Consider the following 6,000-nt stretch of genomic DNA (forward strand, 5'->3'; position numbering starts at 1 on the left):
TAATAATATATATTTATTTTAAATATAATTTTCCTTTGAATATCCTCAAATTCTGAACCCTTGTGGTATATTTTACTTTTTGCGTAGTGGACACTGATTTCACTGGTTTCCACAGAACCTCAAACCATGCTTTATTCTTGTGCAGTAATCTGACATGTACATTTTCAGTTCCATGAATTTTTAAAGCTGGCCTTCAGAACCATTGATAACCTTCATAAGACATCCTCTCTGATTTATTAAGTATTCAAATGTGGCGGTTCAAACCTTCAAGTTTTGGCTTGTTAAATAAGTGCTTGGATAACTGCTGCCATCTTTAAGATATTTTCATTTTGTTCATGATTCACAGATATAAAAAATTCTGAAAATATGTAGATGGTGCAAAATACATTTGAGAATTTTGTTATTGAAATTCTTTGACTACACTGATGTTCACTTTCAGAAATGAAAACACTTCATTCCTTTATGGATCTTTCCACTGAAGAATTAGGGGCACATCAACATGGTATGAATATAAAGGGAGAAGGGCTGCTGCTGAATAGAAATGCTATTCATGTTTCTTAACAGTAGCAGTGCAGCTTCAAAACAAAAACAAAAAATCAACCTGCCAATTCTACTGTATGTGTTAATGAACTTACTTGAAATAAAGTCATGTATTCAATATTGTAAATTCATATTGAGGTCTGCCTTAAGGGTGTTTTTAGGAAGAAAGGGAGGGAGGAAACATAGGAAAGAAAGATAAAGACACGTGTAGATTTTATAGAATCAAAATGCTTGTAGTATTCTAATGTTCTTTGCTATCCTTTGGATTGCCTTCAGCTGTAAAGCTCATTATTTGTCTTAGATTCTAATTTATTTTCTTCCAGCACTCCATGCTGTTATCACAATTTTCTCATCGTAAAATGACACAGAAACACACTATTCATATTGAGGAAACAAGTGCTCTGTCAATTAAAGCCTTTCTTCCAATATACATTCTTCCTTTCTCTTATTATAGAAGGGTCTTCATGTTTTGCTCTGGCATAGCTGGGAGATAGAAGCGATATATTTGTTAACAGTCTCCAGCTTTAGCTTTTACTTCTTCTTTACCTGAGGCTTATTTAAATGGAGCTGTCAAATTGTCATTAGATGCATGTGCAAACTGATGCTTAAGATTTTCTCACCTCAGCATAGTAATAAAGAATTTTGAGTTTCCTTCCCTGTAGGGATTAATTTGTCTATTCCTTCTTAATAGGCAACATTGTCTTTGCTATATGTAATATAGAGTCTGAGTGCAGAGTATAGAGGTGATTAATAAGTTATACCAAATTTACACAGTGTATTTGGTTGTGTAAATGCTCAGAAGCATTTTTCATTCTATTTTCATAGTACTTTTTAAGCTATAAAGCTGAAGGTGGGGAACATCAGAAAACTTGATCTCTCTCTCCAAATGGGAGTGTTTAAAAACCTTCCACAAGTCTTTAAGCTGTGTAGCTTCTCTACTCGGTATATTCTTAGAATTAAAAACAAACAACAAGCAAACAGACAAAAAACATCTTGCTAACGTTTGGCATCAGATTTTCTCAGTCTCTTCTAAAGTAAAACTTTTTTTCTTAGATAACCAGACACTTTAATTTTGTATTTTAAAACAATATAGTTGTATGTATATGTCCATTCTATATTAAATAATATTCCCCAAAAATAGTTACGGAGCTCTACTGTCTTGTATCTAAGAGCTAATTTAAAACAAGGCACCAGTCCTGTCTCCCAACACCTATCTTAAAAGAAGGCTGATATCCTTGTGGGATACAGCTAAATCTTTCTGGAAAGGAAGAGGAAACATTTGTTTCAGGTACGGGCATACCTTGTTTTCTCACACTTTGCTTTACTTACTACACCTTGTAGATATTTTATTTTTTACAAATTGAAGGTTTGTGATAATCCTGCATCAAGCAAGTCTATCAGGGCCATTTTTTCCAACAGTGTTTGCTCACTTTGTGTGTCTGTGATACATTTTGGTAATTCTTACAATATTTTACACTTTTCATTATTTTTATATCTATTATAGTGATCTGTGATCAGTGTTCTTTGATGTTAGTATTGTAATTTTGAGGGCACCACAAACTGCAGGCAAACTTCATCGATAGATGTTGTGTGTTCTGATGAGTTTATTGATGGCCCATTTTCCCATCTCTCTCTCTACTCAGACCTCCCTATTTCCTGAGACACAACAGAACTGAAATCAGGCCAATTAATAACCCTACAATGGCCTCTAAGTATTCGAGTAAAAGAAACAGTCTTATGTCTCTCACTTTAAATAAAAAGCTAGAAATTATTAAGCTTAGTGAAGAAGGCATATCAAAAGCTGAGACAGACTGAAAGCTAGGCCTCCTGTGCCAATTAGACAAGGTTTGAATCCAAAGGAGAATTTCTTGAAGGAAATTAAAGGTGTTACTCCAGTGAACACACATGTATTAGTCAGAGTTCTCTAGAGGTATAGAACTAATGGAATAGATATATAAAGGGGAGTTTATTAAGTATTAACTCACGCGATCACAAGGTCCCAAAATAGGCTGTCTGCAGGCTGAGGAGCAAGAAGAGCAGTCCGAGTTCCAAAACTGAAGAACTTGGAAGAGCTGACGAACTTGGAGTCCCATATTTGAGGGCAAGAAACATCCAGTATGGGAGAAAGATGTAGACTAGGTGGCTAGGCCAGTCTCTCTTTTCACATTTTTCTGCCTGCTTATATTCTAGCTACACTGGCAGCTAATTAGATTGTGCTCACCTAGATTAAGAGCGGGTCTGCCTTTCCCAACCCACTGACTCAAATGTTAATCTCTTTTGGTAACACCCTCACAGACACACCCAGAATCAATACTTTGTATCCTTCAATCCAATCAACTTGACACTCATTATTAACCATCGCAACACACATTGTAAGAAAGCAAAACTGTCTTATTGCTGATATGGAACAAATTTTAGTAGTCTGTGTAGAGAACAAACCAGACACAACATTTCCTTAACCCAAAGTCTAATCCAGAGCAAAATTCAAACTCTTGTCAACTCTATGAAGGCCAACAGAGGTGAGGTAGCTGAAGAAGAAAAGTCAGAAACTGTCAGAAATTGGTTCATGAAGTTTAAGAAAAAAAGCCGTCTCCATAACTTTAAAAGGACAAGGTGAAGCAGCAAGTGCTGATATAGAAGCCACAGCAAGTTATCCGGAAGATCCAGCTGAGATCATTGATGAAAGTGTCTACATAAACAACAGATTTTTAATGAAGAATAAATTGCCTTACATTGAAAGAAGATGCTGTCTAGGATTTGCCTAGCTAGAGAGGAGAAGCTAATATCTAGCTTCAAAGCTTCAAAGAACAGATTAACTCTCTTATTAGGAATGCAGCTGGTGACTTGATGTCAATGCTCACTTGCCATTCTAAAAATCCTAAGGCCCTTAAGAATGATGCTTAATCTACTCTGCCTGTACTTTATAAATTGAACAAAGCCTGTGTGATACCATACCTGTTTACAGGATGGTTTACTAAATGTTTTAAGTCTACTCTTGAGACCTACTGCTCAGAATAAATTATTTTGTTCAAATATTACTCTTCATTGACAATGCACCTAGTCACCAAAGAACTCTGATGGAAATGTGCAAGGAGATTAATATATTTTCATGGCTGTTAACATCTATTCTGCAGCCCATGAACCAAAGAGTATTTATTTTTAAATTTTAATGTTTTGAGGGTCTCATTCTGTTATCCAGGCTGGAACACAGTGGCACAATCATGGCTCACTGCAACCTAAACCTCAAGGAATAATTTTGACGAATTTAAAGTCTTGTTTTTAAGAAATACATTTTGTAAGGCTATAGCTTCCATAGCGATTCCTTTGATGGCTCTGGGCAAAGTGAATTGAAAACCTTCTGGAAAGGATTCACCATTCTAAATGCCATTAAAAGCATTTGTGATTTCTCAGAGGAGACTAAAATAGCAACATCAATAGGAGTCTGGAAAAAGTTGATCCTAACCCTCATAAATGGCTTTGAGAAGCTGAAGACTTAATTGGAGAAAGCAAATGCAGATGTTCTAGGAATAGCAATAAAACTAGAATTTGAAGTGAAGCCTGAACATACGACTGAATGTTGCAATCTAATGATGAAACTTGGACAGATGAGGAGTTGCTTATTGATGAGCAAAGAAAGTGGTTTCTTGAAATACAATCTACTTCTTACAAAAATGCTGTGAACATGTTAAAATGATAACAAATGATTTAAATATTACATAAACTTACTTAGTTGATAATGTAGTAGCAGAGTTTGAAAGAATTGACCTCAATTTATTTATTTGTTTATTTATTTATTTTAGACAGAGTCTCCCTGTCACCCAGGCTGGAGTGCAGTGGTGTGATCAGGGCTCACTGCAGCCTTGAATTCCTGGGCTCGAGTGATCTTCCTGCCTTAGCCTCCTGAGTAGCTGGTACTATGGGTGAATGCCACCATGACTGGATAATTTTTTAACAATTTTTTTGTAGAGATGAGTGTCTTGCTATGTTACCCAAACTCCTGACCTCAAGAGATCCTCCCACATTAGCCTCCCAAAGTGCTAAGATTATAGGCATGAGCCACTATGCCTAGCCTGACCTCAGTTTTAAAAGAAGTTCTACTCTGCATAAAATGCTGTCAAACAGTATCACATGCTGTAGAGAACTTTTATGAAATGAAAAGTTAATCAATGCAGCAAACTTTATCATTGTCTTATTTTAAGAAAATACCATGGCCCCTCCAACCTTCACCAACCCCTACCCTTGTCAGTCAGCAGCCATCAATACCAAGGCATGACCTTCCACCAGCAAAAAGATTATGATTCACTGAAGGTTCAGACGATTGTTAGCATTTTTAGCAATAAAGTATTTTTAAATTATGTACATTTTTAGACATAATGCTGTTGTACACCTAATATGTTGCAGTTTAGTTTAAACATAACTTTTATATGCACTGGGAACTCCAAAACTTGTGTAACTTGCCTTATTACAGTGGTTTGGATCTGAGCCTTCAATGTCTCCAAGGTATGCCTGTATTTTAACATTGTTTTGGATATTTCTAGTCTTTGAAATTACTTTCAAGAATAGGCTCTGTGAGTCTTCTGAAATGAAGAAGGAGTTTATGTGCTGTTGCTGCTAATATTTCTCTGGTGAATATTTTTTACACAGCAGTGCATGCTGGCGCTTGCATTACTTAAAATGTAGTTAGTGTCAAAAGGCCGTGTGTTAAGTGAATAGCCACGCATGTTAAGTAAATATTGTGATAAGTCAGATTGTAACAAGTACTCTGTAAGCAACACATGGGTTGTTTGATTCAGTAAATTGATGGTAATGATTTTTATTAATATTTGTGAAGCACCTCTGAGGGGAGCATTGTAAAATATGTTAAAAGAAATTGTTACCATATTTGGTGATGAAAGAAAAGAATCCGTAGAACTGTGTACCTAGAAATCCCTAAAAGTGGAGTCTCAGTCTATGCAAAAAAGCAATGGGTAGAACAAAGAGAGGACTTCTGTGGTTTTACAGCAAGGGCAGAGGAGGGATACAAAGCAGCTGGGTTGCTGTCTCTCTTTGACTAGAGTTTCAGCAGCTTATGGCAAAATGATATTTTGGTTTAGAATAGCATCTGAAATGGAATGCACTAGAGTCTGCTCCCTCTGTTTTTCGTTCCTTTTATATTGCTAAGCTTAGACTTGTAATGGGAAATCCAGTCAAGCACTGAACCAAACCCAAGTCTGGGGATGAGAAGAGATTGAGAAAGGTGGGAGAGCCTAACTTCTGGTATGGCCAACAGAGTAATGTGACAGCCTCCTGAAAGTCTCCCTGCCTTTAATCACAGAGATACATCACCATCCCATTCTGGCCCCTGTGGTCATTATTTCTAAAACAGCCAGAAGTAGCTTTTGAAAACTAGCTTGTGTCATTTACTTAGAGCTTTCTGATTCCTTCACTACATGTAGAAGTCTTGTTCCTTACTGTGCCTGC

General features: G+C 36.4%; 1 protein-coding gene across 4 annotated transcripts in view; it reads left to right on the forward strand.

Moving 5' to 3' along the window:
• The window catches only part of PRKG2 (protein kinase cGMP-dependent 2), a 118,231-nt gene that overhangs the window by 104,636 nt on the left and 7,595 nt on the right, over positions 1 to 6,000 (forward strand). The window lies entirely within an intron of this gene.

Source organism: Rhinopithecus roxellana, chromosome 2, assembly GCF_007565055.1.
Source record: "Rhinopithecus roxellana isolate Shanxi Qingling chromosome 2, ASM756505v1, whole genome shotgun sequence".
In the NCBI taxonomy this organism is placed as follows: Eukaryota; Metazoa; Chordata; class Mammalia; order Primates; family Cercopithecidae; genus Rhinopithecus; species Rhinopithecus roxellana.